At 45.8% G+C, this 18,857-nt stretch overlaps 2 long non-coding RNA genes across 2 annotated transcripts in view; one reads left to right on the forward strand and one right to left on the reverse strand.

Moving 5' to 3' along the window:
- The window catches only part of LOC129526050 (uncharacterized), a 50,796-nt gene extending 40,989 nt beyond the window's left edge, over positions 1-9,807 (reverse strand). The window contains exon 1 of the long non-coding RNA XR_008670639.2: positions 9,748-9,807. This is a non-coding gene — a long non-coding RNA (uncharacterized lncRNA). The remainder of the gene's footprint in view (positions 1-9,747) is intronic.
- Positions 9,808-11,799: 1,992 nt separating this feature from the next.
- On the forward strand, positions 11,800-15,306 carry LOC115936456 (uncharacterized). Its single transcript, XR_004071930.2, has 3 exons — positions 11,800-11,816; positions 11,957-12,117; positions 14,990-15,306. It is a non-coding gene; the product is annotated as an uncharacterized lncRNA (long non-coding RNA).
- The last annotated feature ends 3,551 nt before the right edge of the window (positions 15,307-18,857 follow it).

Genomic DNA, 18,857 nt, shown 5'->3' on the forward strand with positions numbered 1-18,857 from the left:
ATTGAAGAGAGCTTGGAAGTTGCTAAGCTCCCTGACAAATAAACCATGCCTCTCCATCTCAGGTCTGTGAAAACATGTATTTTAGGGACTTAGAAATCCCTTTGGAAAGCATTAGAATCTTCTGCTTGCAAGAGAGCCAAGCACACAGATACTTGTCTGTTAAAAAGATGCTCGACCTTTTTGGGCAAGGAAATAATGCACGCACATGGCGATTAACCAACGACTCCCACACTGTTACCCCAATTCTTTCCAAAAAAAGGAAGATTTTTAGTTCCATGAGTTATTGAGGGAGGATGTTATAGAAACCAACCTGGCATCAGAATACCCTCGAGAGTGCCCAAATCAGTTCCTTCATCATGTACTCATCACATCACCACCACCATCACCACTCACGCCCCATTGTTTCCGAGGTTTAGAAAGCTGCCTGCCTGTCTCACATGGAGAAGGAACCTTAGAAATCAGCCCACTCCCATATTTTGGCTAGAGAGACCAAGAGGGTGGATGTCATTTCTCCATTCTCAAGTCGATCAAGTCTGAGAAGAGTTGAGATGCAAATCCGTATCTCTGATTCTCAGCCCAGTGCTCCAGGCTAGGGAGGACTGTGGACTCACAGTGTTACCCCCCCAGGGTCATGGCCTTTGTGCTCCCATTGTCTGTGGCTGTAACCAAGGATAACGACACTGAGCCATCAGAAGCTAATGAGCACACAGCGCTTTGGAGACACGAAGATCTGAAAGGCTGCCTCATTATTATTGACGAGGATGATAATGTGTAATATTTATACACCACCTTGACTGCTAATTTCCAAAGTGAAGGAGGAATTTAAGGACCCAGTCAGCTCTGTTGGTAGCGATGGCATTCTAGACAACCTGGACAGAAGATCTCTGGTTGCTCCAAGTGCCTCTGGTCCCTGGATTCTAAGATGAGCACATCAGCAATCCAACCTTTGTATGGTGTGGACTCACTTCTTGCCAAGGAAACCCAGGAAAATGGGCAAGACTTGGGAGGGCTGGGAATGATCACTTTGCATATTCATAAACTCAACTAGTGTAGATTAACTGAAATGCCATATCACGCCTGATCACAGGCAAGCTTCCCTACCTCCAGTCCCGCCTATTTTGAGGCCAGACCTCCCTGGGTTTGAATCTCAGCTCTGCCATTTATTGGTTTTGGGATTTGGGGAAGGTCTTTAAGCTCTCTGTGCCTCAACATTCACAACTATAAAATGGGGATAATAACGCTGACTTTAGAGAGTTGTAATGATTACAGGAGATAATGTATGTTAACACCTCGTACTGTGCCTGGCACGTGGTAGGCCTTCAGTGTAATTCTTATTACATTCTTATAACTGCCCCACAGGCTACATCACTGGAGGGCAGGAAACTGGGGCCAAGTACCCTGTGGGAATCTGTCCTCCCATAGGGGGAGGTTAGGAGAACAGAATTCACCCATCAGTTACGAGGTGAAAGTCAGCAGTCCTATTTTCCTACTTCCCAGGCACGTATAACATTTATTTAAATTATTTCAAGATAGTTCAAAGTTGTGTTTAAATCCTTGTTTACCAAGTGGGTACCTTCTGTAAATTAATATACTAACATTAAAAGATAAATATACATGTAATAATGAAAAATAGAGCCCAATGTTAAAAGTATTATAAATGATAATTTTCTAGGGAGGAATTCATTATTATCATTGGTGGAGTTATTCTGTCCCAAGCTCTGGTTCCTGCAGCTCACTTCACTTCCCAGGGCCTCAGTTATGTGTAAGAGAACAACTGTGGTTATTTCCAAGCTCAGACCTGAAGCCTTTCGGTTCCCCCTTGTCAGCTTCCGTGCTTTCAACCTGACCCATTTGTGAGGTTTGCCTGCCATGAGCAACCATGAGCACGGCCTTTAAGTTTGAAAGGCCAAGTCTTAGAGCAGTGTTCTCAAACTTGAACGTGCTTCAGAATCACCTGAATGCACACTGGTAGGTTGCTGGACCCCACCCAAGAGTTTCTGAGTCAGCAGGTTTGGGGTAGGGCCTGGGATTTTGCGTTTAACAAGCAATGTTGATGCTGCTGGTCCCAGACCTCACTTTGGGAACTACTGTATTAGAACTACTTTTGACCTCAGATGTCCACTAGAACCACCTGAGGATTAAAAAAAATCAATTCCCAGGCTGCACCCCAGGCGAATTAAATTGGGACCTCAGAGGCTGGTACTCAGAGAGACAGCAGTGTCATGCACTGATCTGACTTAGCTGTTGATAACCCCAGGCTGATGCGGGAAAGATTAGGGGTCAGCAAACTTTCTCTATAAAGGACCTGTTAGTATATATTTTTGGCTTTGCAGACCACATATGGTTTCTGCAGTATATTCTTCTTTGCTTTTTGTTTGTTTGTTTCAAATCTTCGAATATGTAAAAAATAATTCTTAGCTTTCAGGTCATAGCGTAAAAACAGTTTTGGAGCCCTGGAGAATTTGCATCAACCAGGCACGTATCTGTCAAATTTAATGATGAAAATAGCTACTCACAATTAGCATTATTTATACAATAAATTAAAACCAAGGTGAATGTGGATAATTTAAACAAATTAAAGGTACAATGCAAATGTGGCTTCCCCTTACTAAACTTTTACTGTTATCCATCACTGCTCTTTCTAAGCGAGTTCTCCTTTCTAAAAAAGAGGAGAGGGGTTTCCTTCTGCCTCCGCCCCCTTTCTGGTTCACTGTACTAGTATTTGATTCCTTGTACTTGCGAGTTAAAAGCCCTTAGCTATCTGTTCAGTGCTGTCAGAAAGTGTTAATTGCCTTTTTAGGATTTCATTCTCTCCCAGTGCTTCCAGTTCTAACTTCCTGTCTCACCCTCTCTCTCCACACAGAGGAGTTTCTTTCTTCTGGAAAGCCTGGCTTAGAAGCCTCTGTGTGTACAAAAAGGATCCCCAAATGCGGAGTTATCTGGCAGTTTCTCACATCCTCTTCCTCGTGCCTCTCTTCTCTCCCAAAGAGTACTCCCTCAATAACTAAGCCACTCCCTCCTTCCCTCCCGCCCTGCGTTGTCCCAACCTATCTGCTCAGCTTTGGTATAAAAATGGTCATGCCTAGAACAGCAAGTGAGTATCTGAATGGGCCTAAGAACTCCTAGAAGTTTTTTACTTTTCAATCTGTTCCAAATCTCAGACAAAATGGACAATTCCACCTCTACTCTGATTATTTGCTCTTTTAGAACCTGTTAGTAAAACACCTAAGCTCTTAAAAATGTAAATGACGTAAAGCAGGAGGGTGGAAATCTGGATATATTAATAGAAATGGAAGCCTCCATCATTTTCTAAACATACAAATGACTAACTTAAATCCTAGGGCCCTTGGATGGCCCACCTGTTGAAAGGACTTGTGTTGCCTTAACTGGGCCATTTAAAAATGTGACCACAAAGCCTTGAGGCAGGGCTGGCTTCATGGGTGTGCAACCTGTGTGGGCTCACAGGCTGACATTTGGAAGGACCCTGCATTTGGTTTAATGTCCTGCTGTTGGCATCTTGAAATTCTTGATAATTTCATCTTTGAACTTGTGTCTCATAAGTGAAGTCCAGTTGGACAGTGGGACATGAACATTAGCTGAAGACATGTGCATATGTGTGTCTGTGCCTTCCTGCTCTCCATTTGCATATGGTGTTCACGATGCCTGTGAGCACAGAATTCCAGGGATCCACTGTGCATGGGAGCTCAGAGAACCTCAAAGTGAGCCCAAGACAAGATCTCTGCGACAGAGTAAACAGGTCATTCACAGCGCTGAAAAGCCACACTCTATGTTGGAATCAGAACTTTGTTCAAATGCAGAAAGATACACATTCTAAGAAACACGAACAACCGAGGAACCTTATGATATCCTATCCTTTCTCATTTGGGTTGCTTCCTGCTTTAACCAACCACTAACACCAAAATGATGACATAGAAGGAAAAAAAATAGGGTCCTGGATAGTTCCCTTTTCCTTTCATCCCTCTTAACTTATTGTTAGGCATTTCAAGGAATTCTTTAAATTAGTTGGGCGTAGTGGCACATGCCTGTAGTCCCAGCCACTCTGGAGGCTGAGGTGGGAGGATGGCTTAAGCCTGGGAAGTTGAGGCTACAGTGAGCGGTGATCAAGACACTGCACTCCAGCCTGGGTGTGAAAGTGAGACTCAAAAAAAATTTAAGAAAAAAAAAAAAGGTTCAGAAGAAAAAAGTACAAAGGACAGGGGTGAGCTGTGTTGTCCTGTTTGTTTGAGATCAGTTAGAAAAAAAATTACATTATCTTATTTAACCACATAGCTGGTATGGTAGCTAGACTGTACAGCCTTTTTGGCAAGCAGAAGTTTAAGTTTCCATAAATATTCTTGAAATACTATAAAGAGATTTCTCTTTCATAGCTGCCTTTCATAGATAAGTAGTAGGGTTTTGACCTTTGTCCCGTACCCTGGTTTTAGAATAATAGTCCTCAACACTACCTGAGAATACAATTATGTTTATTATTGTGGAGATGGGGCCTTGCTCTGTTGCCCAGGCTGGTCTCGAATTCCTGGGCTCAAGCGATCTTCCTGCTTCAGCCTCACAAAGTGTTAGGGTTACGGGCATGAGCCACTGCACCTGGCCCCTTTCTGAGACTTTTAAACACACTGGAATTCTGTTAGTAAATGACCTAAACTGATTTTTTTAAAAATGTAAATGATATAAAGCAGAAAGCTAGACACTGGATAGTAAAACCAAACTATTAGTGATATGGCCTTTCATTAATATTTTTAAGATACAGAGTCAAATTCTCATTTATATGGAAGTCTGGCTGACAAAAGTCTTTCAAACGATGAAGTCCATGTTTAGCAATAGTAAATTGGAACGAGGCTGAGGGCCACTGGGGGGTTATCCCATGCCACCATCAATGGGGGGCCCCTACTCAATGCTTCAGAACAGACTGGGGAACCATCAAACAATTCTCCCGAACATTTCCTCAGCCTCTGTAACATCCTCAATTTTCGGCATTTCACAACAAGGACACTTCAGCTCTAAGCAGGGCCATGCGCTTGCACATGAGCGGTGAGGAAGGGAGAGGAGGCTGTTGGGGTGCAGACACTTTCCTTCCCATAGTTGTGTTTGTGGAGTAGCATGGAAGTAACAGTTGGAAAGGGAAGAAAGGGGGTGCCTGGTTGGCCTGGGGCCTAACCAGCAGGAGGTCACAGACCTCTGGACTACTGACAGAGGAGACCAGCATCAGACAATCCCATAGCGGTCACCATCTGAGAGCCCCCTCCTCACCATGGGCCCTTTTCCAAACCACTTCACTGTGGTCATCAGACACTTGGGTGCTCCATACCCTCTACTGAGTTCAGCTCAGGCAGGCATCCATGCACCTGATTAGGAGTTACAGGTCATTTTCTCCATTTACAGATGAGGAAACTGAAGCTTAGTGAGGTCACATAACACAGGGAAGTTCTCACGGAGAGGAAGGGGCATAGCCAGGATCCACGCCTGGACCATCTACCCCCAGAGCTGAGCTCTCCTGCCACCCTTGCTGCCTGCTGCCTTCGCCTGCAGGTTCTGCCCACCTTTCCTTTTTGGGAGCTCCAGGTGTGGCTTGGTGGGTGCCAATCAGTCTGCACTGGGCAGTTTTCTCATCTATTCCTGGGTGTAAGTTTAATCTCTTCAATAACCAGCACTCAGCATTCAGGGGCTGGGTCCTGATGCATTTCTTAGGGCCTGGAGGTTCAAGCTTATAGCAGACACTTGGTGAATATTTGTGCACAGTGTATATTTGTTGCCCCCTCTGCAACTCTATCTGTGCTGTGGTGTGTGAGCCCAGAAACACACCAAAGTCAGCCAGAGTGGGGACATGTACAAGAAGCAAAGGAGCGTCAAAAGGAATGAACAGAGGGCCCAGTTCTTTACTCCCATCTTCTCTCCATTTGTCTCCACAGTCTCCCTTAACAGCCCTCCTAAACCAACCAAACAAAACAATGATGCCCCCTTGTCTGTCGTGGGCATGGCCAGTAATGCTCCTCGCATGGGGCTTAGAAAAGGGAGAGGTAATGGCCGGGCGCGGTGGCTCACGCCTGTAATCCCAGCACTTTGGGAGGCCTAGACGGGTGGCTCCCAAGGTCAGGAGATCGAGACCATCCTGGCTAACATGGTGAAACCCCGTCTCTACTAAAAAAATACAAATAAATTAGCCGGGCGTTGTGGCAGGCACCTGTAGTCCCAGCTACTCGGGAGGCTGAGGCAGGAGAATGGCGTGAACCTGGGAGGTGGAGCTTGCAGTCAGCCAAGATCACACCACTGCACTCCAGCCTGGATGACAGAGTGAGACTGTGTCAAAAAAAAAAAAAAGAAAAAAAAGAAAAGGAAAGAAAAGAAAAGGGAGAGGTAATCTAGGTTCTGTGCCCCAAACCTGGGCACAGTGTTGGACACAGCAGTTGCCCTACCACTTCCAAGTGTATTTATAGAAAAAAACAGCATGAGACAATGTTTTACATGGAGATGAGCTTGGAAACCCTAGGATGCATGGCTGCTGTAAATACAGGCCAACGCTGGTGCACCACGTGGCTGTCCTGCAGGCTCAGCACTCGCCCAGAGAGCAGAGCTCCCCTGCACTGCCAACTACTCAAGCAAGACAATGCTGAGTGGGCATCTCCTGGGGATGAGGCACATCTGGGCAGGCTGCCTGGGAACACACCCAACAGAGGACGACGACAAACACAGTCACCTTAAATAAGGAGCTATCACATATCCATGTGTGGTTTCTCCACCTTGCAGATGTTTTGTGTTTTTTCCCTGTCCAGGGCCTGTCTCTCCCATGGATCAGAGTTCCCACATAGCCCTTGCTACTGTATTGTATGCAAAATTGTTTTCATATTAACTCCAACCAAAAATTCAGGAAATTAAATCAGTTGCATAAAAATTTCTGTGGATCAATGCTATGGCCAAACCGAAATGAGCCACGGAACAACCACTCTGTGTGCGTGAATCCTGCCTGTGACCCTCACAGAAGGCCAAGTGTGCATTACTTCCAGGTGCAGTACAACTGTTTCAACTTGGAGCTGAAAAGATGAAAAGACCCCTTGAAGTCTTCTGGTGCAATGGCTTTCTAGTTTTATTTTAGTGGGAGAACACTTTCTTCAAAGGAAATCCTACCTGGAAGACGGCATGTAACTTAGTAACTTAGATGAACCCCAAGCTGCTGGTGTGAGGGATCCAGGGCCATGGGGCTTGCTCTCCCCGTCCAAAGCTCCTAGGAGCACAGTTTGAAAAACAGGCATGCATCACCCCCAGCCCCTTGTTAACCTCTTTGTTCACTCATTCACACAACCATATTTCTTGAGCACCTACTGTGTCTAGGTGCTGGTGAGCCAGCAGGTGACAGGACAAACGCAGTCTCCACTTTCATTAAGCTCACACTGTAGTAGGATGTGGCAAAGGGAAGTTCAGAAAGGGTGGCCCGTGCCACAGAGGAAACAGATCACGGAAGTGATGTGAACGTGACGAGGAGGTGGCCACTTTAGATGGGGATAAGGACAGGCCTCTCTGAGGAAGTGAAACACAAACTGAGATCAGAATGACAATCTGGAAAGATGCCCTGTTTTGGACCAATGAGGAAGCAGACCCAGTGAGGCAAAGCAACCTTCCCCAGGACATGGCGGGCAGGGGCACAGCTGGGACCTGACTTGGGTTTCCAGCATCCTCCACCCAGGGCTCTTCACTTTCACAGACATTACTAAACAGCTACCACATACAAAGATGTCTCAGTGGGCCCTGTGCAATGGTTCACACCTGTAATCCCAGCACTTTGGAAGGCTGAGGGAGGTGGATCGCCCGAGGTCAAGAGTTAGAGACCCGCCTGGCCAACATGGTGAAACTCTTTCTGTACTAAAAATACAAAAAGTAGCCAGGTGTGGTGGCGGGCGCCTGTAATCCCACTCCATCTCAAAAAAAAAAAAAAAATTCTCAGTGACAGGTGACATCCAAGGGCAGATAAACCACCAAACCACGTCCTGCTGTTTGGTGCTGTCTGGCATGACTCTTCCCTCCCCTCCCCTCCCCTCCTCAGCTGGGGCCAGGGCTGGCTCTGGATCTGAAGGCTCTATACCGCAAAAGACAGAGGCCTGCAGTTGACACCCTAGGTCTGTGACCTTGGCTGGGAAAGCTTCTTCATCTCCTATCTCTCCGGCTGCAAACAGGAGGGTGTTCCTTACTGCTTCATTTGACATAAAGGTAAAAGCAAGATGGTGGGCATAAGCCCACTGGTTCATCTGGAGGATGGCTCTCTGGAAAGGCAAAGTGCTCCAGGGCGATTTAAAGACATCAAAGCCAGTTTTCCTCCTGTGCTATAGAAGGTGTTCATACAAGAACTATGAGAAACTACACAGGTCTATACATATTTTACACGCAAGAGTCAGACGCTCCTGCTGTGCTGAATATGACAGGAAGCAGCCTGCAAATGGCTCGCCTACTATCCGCAAACCGAACAGCTCCAGGCCACCCAAGCACTCCCCAGATCACCAATTCTGCACCTGTGGCCCAGCAGTGCCCCTGGCCCTGGGAGCCTTACTGCTGCCAAAGCACTTCCAGGCATTGACTAATGGGAGCTTCCAGCCTCCTTGGGAGATAAGCCAGTGATTATTAGTCCCATTTTGCACACAGAGTAACTGAGCCCCAGACGACCTTTCCAGGCAACAAAGCGAATGACACAGTGACAACCACTAAGTTCCAATTCAAATCTAGGTCTCCAGACTCCAACTACAAGCCAGCTGCCCCCAAATTGAACACACCCTGGCCTAATACCACCCTCATTCTCCTGCCACCCCACCCTCCGCCTGCATACACCCGATGCCCCAGAGTGCACTTAGGACTTTTTTCAGAAGCTGCCTCTTCTCACAACCCCACCTCAGAATACTTGCCACACACTGCAGACCCCTGGGACACTATTCCTGCACACACAGCAGTTGAGACCCATGTTAAGATGCTGTTTGGCCGAACCCAATTGAGCCGCCTCCCTTTCACACTTTCCAGCCAATGCACACGTTAACACTGCACATATCGCCTAGGAAAGCTATACACCCCAAAACCTCCACACCCTCCTCTTTTCATAGGAGCCGGCCAGCTGCATGTGCAGGGATGAGCACACAAACAGGTGACAGGGCCTGCATAATCATGTTGCCACAAATGCACAGACGTGCCCACGGAACACAGGACTCCCCTGCACAGGCAGCCTGACCCACTGGGAACAACGTGCACCACACACAGCAGGTGCCTGCATTTAGCAGACCCTGTGTTGCATGGGGTAGGCAGCCACGGCCTGTCCACATCTAGCTAAGCCGACTTTGAGCCTGTCGGCTAAGCTTGTGCACAAGAGGCAGCTACTGGAATTCAGGGTGGGCAAAGAGAGTGACATTTTGAAGAGGCACAGCCATGTCCCGGGAGGGCACACGGCCCTCAGAGGCCCAGAGCTCTTCCCGAGGCACAAGTGCAGAAGGCGGACTCAGGCGTGTGGTTAAGGACACCCTGCTGCGGGCCCCTGCACACACCAACGCGTGCTCCCACCCGCCGCGACTCCCCCGGGATGCCTGCCCCACTCCTATCCGCAGCCAGCGTCCCCCTGCCCGCCGGCCCCGCCACCGTCCATCAGGGACTATGGGCGGCGGAGGTGGCGGCGCCTTGCCGGGACCCCCAGCCTCCCTCCCCCACCCCCGGCGCCCTACCCCACGCGGGCGCGCTTCTCCCGCCGCAGCCGCCCGCACTTACCTGGCCCGGACACGGGGCTCCGCTACGCGGTGATGGAAGCTGAGCCTAGAGAGGCGGAGAGCGGCGGCTCGCAGGGCCACCCAGCGGCACATGGCCCGCGCCTCGGCCCGCCCCTTCCTTGCCGGCCGGGGGAGTGTCCGCGCGCCTCCAGCCCGCCCCGCGCCCCGCTGCGGTGCCCGGTGCCCGCTGTCCTCACCTGGCCAGCGGGACGCGCCCCGGAACCCCGCACGCGGGCGGGCCGCCTCTTTGTTAGCAAGTTTGCCTTTCTGTGATTCAGAGCACGCGGAGCGAATTAAGTGGAGTTAGGGGTACTGTGCGATTGTCTGGGGGAAACCTGCGGGGAGCGCGGGAAGGGACGGACTCGATGAGCGGCGGCGGAGCGGCTTTCAAACCTTCCCGCCCTCCGCAGCCCCCAGCCCCCGCCCTACCCGCCCTCTCAGATCCCTCTGTCTCCTGCCTAGGTCGGCCCCTGGGAGAGGTTGGCTCCTGGGGGTTCCCAGGGACTTTAGGGACAAGGTTTGATGACATAGAGCTTCCCCACTCCCCCTCCCTCCCCTCCCCTCATCCTCCGCCCCGAGACTCCCATCACTGCCCTGTCCCTCTCAGGGTCCTGGGGACCATCGGCCTTGCATTCCCTGGGCCCAGGGAGAATCAAGATTCTTCCTAATCTGGAGCAAAAAGAGTAGACGGTAGGGCCCAGCTGTCCCTGCCTGCACCCAGCGGAGGTGCAAAGCTGTCCCTAAGTGGGTCTGTCCTAGCAGTGGGGCTTGCATTATGGGTTATTTCCCAGAGCAACGGTGGCCTTGTGCTTATCCAACCATGTTCTTTTGAAACTTGACTGCAGCGAGCCGGGTTATCCACATACCAGGTTGCTAGGTCAGGGAGGCCGCTACTGGGGGGCAGGGAACGCGAAGCACGCCACTGTGCCCCAGAGCACCAGTGCTCTCAATGCCGCAGCTGGCCGCTGGGAAAGGCTTCGCACAGGGCCATGCGGGAAGGAGATGACGGCCACAGTCCCCTGAGATGAAGACCTGAATGCAGAAGCTGCCGCGAAGGAGTCCCCAGAGCTTGCTGTGCGCGGTGCAGGAGGAGGAGTGTGCTGGGGGTGAGGGGGTAAAAACCTGAAGTCTGGAGGAGACCTGGAGTGATGTGAGGTTGAGCTTCGCGTGGGGCAAGCCGGGTTTGAGAAGCAGGCCACCTTCTTCCAGGGGCACACATCCAGCAAATGCAGTGGGAATGACCTGTGGTTCTTAGGAGAGAGGCTGAGGCAAGAGATGCGATTTTTGGAATCATCTGGAAAGAAGTTGGGCTGACAAGAGAAGAGATGGAGCGAGAGGGTAGAAAAGATAGAGAGAACAGGGCTGCAGACAGAAGCTAAGTCTAAGGAGGGGAAGGATCCCATGAGAGAAACAATGTGGGAGGGTCGGGACTGTGCAGAGCGAGAGAACTCAGGAGAAGAGGGACGTTCAGTGGGGGCCTGGGCTACAGGGACACCAGGAAGGAGGTGCCCAAGAAAACAGGTTTAGATTTGGAAATCAGGAGATCTCTGGGGGCTTTCAAGAGAATTATTTGAGTGGTGGGTTGTGTAGACAAGATTGCCACTCCTTGGGGGGCATCAGGATCCTGGATCTAGTTGGTTGATCCAGGGACCCAAAGGTTCATTTCTTTGCTTTCCTTCAGGGGGACTCCGAAGGGCCTCCCCAGCACCACAGCTTCCAGAGGGATCTGACGAGGCCTCTGTGGAAAGCAACGCAGTTCAAGTTCAGTCTCTGCCTAATCCTGTTTTCCTCACTCTCTCAAGGTGAGTGAGGTCTATGGGGGAAAGCCCCCCCGCCTCCCCATAGACCTCCTGGAATGCCTGGAACAGCTCAGCAACCTGGGCACAGGTGGCTTGAGACAACCTAGCCATTCGGGCCTGCTGCCAGAGTGAACGCCACAGGGAGGCCTGCCGGGTCTGGGGAGCATGAGCTGGTCAGGCCCCCAGTAGACCCCTTGCAGGCTGATCTCCATCTCCATGCAGAGTCTGTATCCTAGAAATCCAACCTGAGATCCTGCGGCACCGAGAAAGGGTGAGTGAAACAGAGAAAAGGTGGGATGGAGGGAAGAACAGAGGTGGGAACCACTCAGCAGGAGCAAGAAGGGGTGATGGTGGGAGACAGACAGGAAGGAGTAGGCGTGTGATTTGATGCCTCTCCCCTCCACCTCCAAGGAAGCTGTTTCAAGAGATAGGAATTGTCAGAAAAAGCCGGAGAAGGTGGTGTTAAAGGAAAACATTGAGAATGGGGAGTGAAGACGAGGGTTTTTCGTAGCAGAAGATGGATCTTCAAAAGCCAGGAGGCAGAGGAGAGTAACGCCGTCGGCGAGATAAAGGTGGAGGGAAGCTGATATTCCCTGAAGTTAGTAATATTAAAACAGTACTGAAGAAAGAGAAAGTTGGAAAATGGTCTAGAGGGACCTTTTAGCAACATGAGAGGGCGAGGGATGAATGAAGCTCTGGACCAGGATATTCCCTCTGCAGCACCATCCCTGGGAACGTTAGACGTCTGGGGTAGTGAACCAACAAAAATAGAATATGCAATTAACAATTTCCCAGGAATCATGTTTACACATGTAAAAAAAAGAGAAATAGGTGAAAGTAATTTCAATGATGTATTTTATTTAACACAATATATTTTAGATATGTGTTAAATAAAATATATCATTAAAATTGATGTGTCAATATAAAAAATTAATAATGAGCCGTACATTTTTTTCCTTCTAAGTCTTCCAACTCTGGTGTGTATTTTACCTGTATTGCACATCTAAGTTCAGACACTAAATTTTCTTTGGAAATACCCGATCTGTACTTAGATTTCATAACATTGATGATTGGAGAAGTAGATTTACAAACCTAAAATGCCCCATATATACCTATGCTTTCTAATAACAGAATAAAATGATCAGTCTTTAAGTTAATTAAAATGAAATGAAATAAAAACCCCAGCTCTTCAGTTGCATGGAGCACCTCTCCAGTGTTCAGTGGCCCCACATATGGCTAGTGGCTACTAGATCGGACCACACAGGTCTAGAATTGGAATTCTGAGACTTTTGGATTTTGGCTTTTATTTTGTCCTGATTTTCTGTGAAGGAATGGGCTTGCCTACCTCCAGTGCTGTACCACTAAAAAGATCCTCATCTGTTCCATCTCGTTTCACAAAACTCACTTGAAGAAGACGAGGGAGAAGTCTGAGAGTCCATCTATGAATAGGGAAATGGGGCTTTGGCTTGGACCGGAAATGGTATGAAGGAGATGAGATATGAGCTGGAAGTATCCCGTTTTGATTTTTGTTCTATGTTCATAAGAGGAACAAGGTTTATTTGTCAGGTTGGGTGACCCAAAGAGCGAACCGAGAGTGCGCTGTGAAAACGCACGGGGCAACTCTTGCTTGCACAAACTCTCATCTTAGTAGTTTCCCTTGAGCTCTGGGCACTGGCTGTGTCACAAACAGGTGGATGCAGCTGCTATATCTAGACCTCATTTTCTGCATCTGCAAACTGGGAGATTAGTTCCTTACTTGGAAAAATAGGAGGGACCAGGGAAATCCCAGATTTGGAGACGGGTGCCTCTCAGCCAGGCCTGTAGCTCATCTGCTGTCCCTAGCTGGGTGCCAGCAGCTTCTGCATTCAGTCCACAGTCTGGTACCATTTGCCTGCCTTTATATCTGATGGGAGAGATCTGTCATGGGATGCAGGAGTGAGGGAAGTTCTAGATACTCCTTTAGAAATGTAAAAATAATAATACTTAGGCATCCTTGCTTTTATCTGAAATGGCCTACATCTCTTGCTACTTGGAGGTTCAGGATAGATCTTGTAAGACCTCCTGCATGCCAGCACACGGTCTGATAGCCTTACCATGCAGCAGCAGTATCTATAACCATCCCTCGAAGTGGAGTCACAGAAAATACCACGGTAATTGTGGCTTTGTTTTGAGGATGGTTACCACACACACACACACACACACACACACACACACACACACACGCATGGCATGGAGGAGCCTGACCTGTTATTGTTGGCATCCCCAGGATACATGGCACATTAGCTTAGTGTTCAGGTTGTACATAAAGCCTCAAGGTCAGGAGCTGTAACACTTGGATTTCTCCGTCCCCTGGGCATAAGCCTGTCTTTCAAAACAATTTCTGGCCACTGCCTAGAAGAGTTGCAAGATAACAAAATTTCCCTTGACAACCTCTACTTCTGCCTCCCTGACATCCCTGCTTGGTTAAGCTGCTGTCCTGATGTGGCCTTAATAAAAGTACTCTGTGTATAGACTCTTGACAGAGCCATTCCTGGGAAAAACAGCTCCATTCTTGGAGACAGGAAACAATGCCCTCAGCATACAGATCAGAGACAGCTTGTCTCACTTGGCCCGCTTCCCCATCTTTAAAATGGGGAGATCTTCCTGCCTCGGCTTACCAAAGTGCTGAGATTACACAAGAGCCATGTGCCCAGGAGAGTCGCTTGAGCCCAGGAGTTCGACACCAGGCAGGGAAACACAGGGAGACCTCGTCTTTACCAAAACCAAATATATACATAAAATAAAATAAAATAAAATAAAGGAAAATACAATAAAATACAATAAAAAATGGGGAGAAACTCCTCCTAGGATTTTTTTACAGTCTTAGAGAATGGAAACTGGCCTTAGTTTCTTCATCCATGTGAAAAATAGAGCTAAAAAGCCTCTCGTCAGCACCTTTCTCTCTTCTAGCAGGACTGAGGAATGACCAGAGGTTAAATATTGATGAGGTAGAATTAGCTTCAGTTCAATCTGCATTTGACTAGGAACTTGATGACTGAGCCTGCTCATTTTTGCAACAATACCTGGGGTAAAGAAATGGCTATAGAATTGAACCTCACAATCTCAGGTGTAATTCCCATGAGAAAGATGTTACACCAGAAATAGGAGCTTTCCAGCTGTTCTCGGGCATGCTTTCAATGACACTAAGAACATCAGTTGCACTAATTGGTGCTTGAAATAATTATTGATCTTCATCAGGAGTGTCAAAAGCATTGCTCAAATGTCCAACTGCTTGTCATGCTCTCTTGGCATTCTACGCGAAGGACTTCACAGCCTGTTTCTTTCCCAGGAGAGCATTAGCTAAGGCAAAACATAGAAAAACACATCTAGGATACAGATAACATAAGTACAGACAGCTGAGCAAATATATAAATAACACCCGAAATGACACTTAAATATTTACAGCTGGAGATTTCTGCTACGTGCAGCACATACTGCTAATCCTCTCTCATCTCCAGGAAGTTTTCAAAAACCTGCTTCTGTAACTAGCGGACAGGTCTTCTGGATCCAAGGTCACCTGCTGGGGAGAAAGAGAAGCCTTTGGATAAACATCACAAGTTTTCCTGGAACATCGATTTTATTTAAGATTTTTTGGAAAGAAGGGAATAAGGTTTTTACCTTTGTAATGTTTTTACAAATATTTTCAAAAGTGTAACATGTATATGTGCTCATTTTAGAAAATTTGATCAGTATAAAATATTAAAGAAGAAAGTAAAAGCTCATTTGGAATCTTATCTGTTGGAAGGAATCACTGTCTTGCTATATGTTGGTGAATATCCTTTTGATGATGTGTATGTGTGTCAGTGTGTGTTTGTAACTTGAATTTTTAAAGTTTGAGAATATATTCTAGTCGTCTTTTTATGTCAATGGATTTAAGAATATATTACATCATTTTTGATGTAATATTTTGATATACCACGATTTGTTTAATCAATCCCCTATTAATGAATATTTAGGATGGTTTTAATTTTTAAAATATTTTACAATGTGGTTATGAAACATTCTTTCATATATATACTTGCCTACTTATTCAACTATTTCTTCAGGATACATTCTTAGAAACGGAGCCACAGAAAATATTTCTTTTGGTGGATGGACGCAAACACACACATACATATGTATATGTGCATATGTACATACATTCACACATACATGCTACATATGTGTGTGCATGTGTGTATATACAGAGAGAGACAGAGGGAGAAAGAGAGAGAGGAGAGTCAGAAAATATATTTTAAACTTAAATATAGCCGTTATCTCTTGAGAAAGGACTTGTATTGGGGATGTATTCAAAGAGGAATTTGACCACATTTGTAATGTTTAAGTTTTTTCACAAGTAGAAAATATATGTGTAACTTAAAGTTAGTCAAAATTAAAGGTAACACTAACAGAAAAGGACAAACTAAAATAGTTATCAACCAACAGTCACATATCATTGGAAATTATTTGCTTTCTTCTGCTGAAAAAAAGGTAACTATTAAAAGAATACAAATAGGATATATCAACGTTAAACTGCCAAAAGAAAAGAAAAGGAACCAGAACGCCGAAAGTCTTGATTAATCCAGCAAAAGTAAGGAGTGGAAAAAAAGAAAAGAAACAACAAGAAAGCACAGCAAATAAAAAGTACAAGGATATGAAAAAGTAAGTCCAAATATACCAATATTTAGAATTAATACGATTTGGTTAATATTTCCATTAAAAGATAGTAAGTCTCTAGGTAACAAAACAAAATGCAGTTATATGTTCTTCAAAAGGGACACATACAAAAAGAAAGTGATGGAAAGTTGCAAAATAAATTAATGAAAAATATATACACATTAACCCAGGAAATGCTAGCACCAAGAAAAAGTTGTGCCAATATTAATAGGAAATAAAATGCATTCAAAGCCAAAAAGAATTGATAGTCAAAGAAGAAATTTTTTGTTTTGTTCTTGTCCATTCATGAACCTTTGTGTACAGCTTCAAAATGTATAAAGAAAAATGATAGCACAAGTAGATAAAAAATAACCAAGGATTTACAGGTGCACTGTTGAATGTAGTAGCCACTAGCCACGTAGTACAGCCAATGGTCACTAGGTTATTGACCATTCAGAGATGGCTAGTCCAAATTGAAATGTGCTCTAAGTGTTAAACATACACTGGATTTCCAAGACTTGGTATGAAAAAATAAAGTAAAATAGCTCATTAATATTTTAAAATATTGATTACGTGTTGAAAATATCATATTTTAGATGAGTTAAATCTACTAAAAGTAATCTTACCAGTTTCTTTTTACTTAAGGTGGATACCAGAAAAAACTAAATAACACATGGTTCTCATTATATTTTTATTGGACAGCACTGAAGAAGATTTAAATTAATACAAATAAAAATACGGACTAATAATTATATAAAAGAAACATTTTGACTTATCAGAGATTTTATATTCTTTTCAATAATGCAACACTTATAAATTCATCAATTACCTGACCATAGGAAGAGCTCAAAAATGTTTAAAAACTAGCTATTGCAGAGGCTGTGATACCTAACTACAAAGCTTTTCCAGGACTCAGATGGAAATCCCTGTTGCCTATACCAGTTACTGTTGCCCTTCCCAGTGATTGTGGGGAAGTGCCTGTACAGGTGGAGTCTGTGTGTAGCATGACCCTGATGATGGGGACTACATCCTTCTTGGGAGCCCAAGTCACCTGAGGTCCTACTCTGCCTGTTGGCCCCACCTCACAGGATTTGTTGAGTCAGAGCTCCCCTTTCAGAGAGCAGTGACAACAGCTTTAGCCTGGGAGGCTATCTACAAATTGCTCTGTATTTATGGAGGTCTGGGAGGGGATAGACCTGACTGGCCCAGTGGTTCTGAACTATTCACCTGATAACACTGACGTCCCAGGCTTTTTCTTCCACATGGATTTTATCACTCATTACTTGGGGTGCTCTAGAGCTATTCTTGCCTTGTGTAGTTCATCCTACTTATTTTGGCTTGAGGGTTTTTTGTTTTTTACTTCTCTGTGTGCTTTTTTTTTAAATCAATTCAAACCTATTTCTAAAAAAAAAATCATCCTTAATATTTCTAGTCCACAGGTAGAATCCTTCCTTAATTTCCAGCAACAATATAACTCTATTTCTTTTTCAACAATTAATTTCTATTATTTGATGGGACTTTCAGTAGGTGGGGGTATGAAAGCTAGTATGCTATCTGACCCCTTGATCCATGATGAAATGTAAATTTTTGTATATTTATCTCATAACCAGTCACCTTACTAATGATACTTTTCATACCAAAATAAACACTGATATATCATTAAGAAGAATGCATGCAAAATATGCAAGCATTTTTCAATGACATAGGAACTGAAACAAATTGGACAGTTGTGGAGGGCTGCTATACTGCAGCTCCCTCTTGTTATTAGGGAAAGGTTGAGAGGACAACACTTTGGAAGTTCAGCTTCAAAAAGGATATCTTTACTGCCTTGAGTTGGCCTCTCACTCTCTCTCTCTGTCTGTCTTCCTTTTTCATCCAAATAAATCAATTCAATTCCAATAAAATGCTCTAATAAGGCCTCTTGGTTGCCCTCAACTATAGACAAGGCTAAGTTTGTGTGTGTGTGTCACACAAGGGCCTGCACTCAGATGGGCCCAGCCCTCATTTAATGCTCTGCTGTTGCTATCTTGAAATTTTTAATTGCTTTTGACTAAGAGGCCCACATTTCCATTTTGTACTGGGTCACACAAACTAGGTAGCTGATCCTGAATACAGGCTTCTACTCAGCAGAACTTGGTCCTTGGTATTTCTGCCAAATACTTAGCTAGTGTAATGCATTTTCCACCCAAGCTAAAAGATTAAGGCTTGTAGCATTTTGCTGAGCCCAAAGAGGGCTCCATTACGTGTATCTTAGGAAAATTCTTACCCTTTCTTCAGGGTTGGTGGTGGTGGTGGTGGTGGTTTGAATCTGGGGGAAGGAATATAACCAGAGCCACATCGCTAAGATTCTTTTGTGAGCTGGCTTCACCTCACCTCGTGACACTCTGTTACTGATGGTTTCCTCTCCAGTCCGTATCAGGGCTTGCAGTGCAGTACACGAAACTTGTTCTTTCTTCCACACATCTGCCCAGTTGGTTCCCGTTGCTTGACATAATGCCCTTTCCCACCCTGGCTACTTGGTGAACTCCTACTCAATCGTCAAAATTTGCTTTCGTTATCACCTCCTTTAGGTGATAACTTGGCCTCCTTGGACTCTCTGGGTGGAGCTAAGTGACTTGTTCTTATTGATGTGACATCT

Source organism: Gorilla gorilla, chromosome 10, assembly GCF_029281585.2.
Source record: "Gorilla gorilla gorilla isolate KB3781 chromosome 10, NHGRI_mGorGor1-v2.1_pri, whole genome shotgun sequence".
NCBI lineage: Eukaryota > Metazoa > Chordata > Mammalia > Primates > Hominidae > Gorilla > Gorilla gorilla.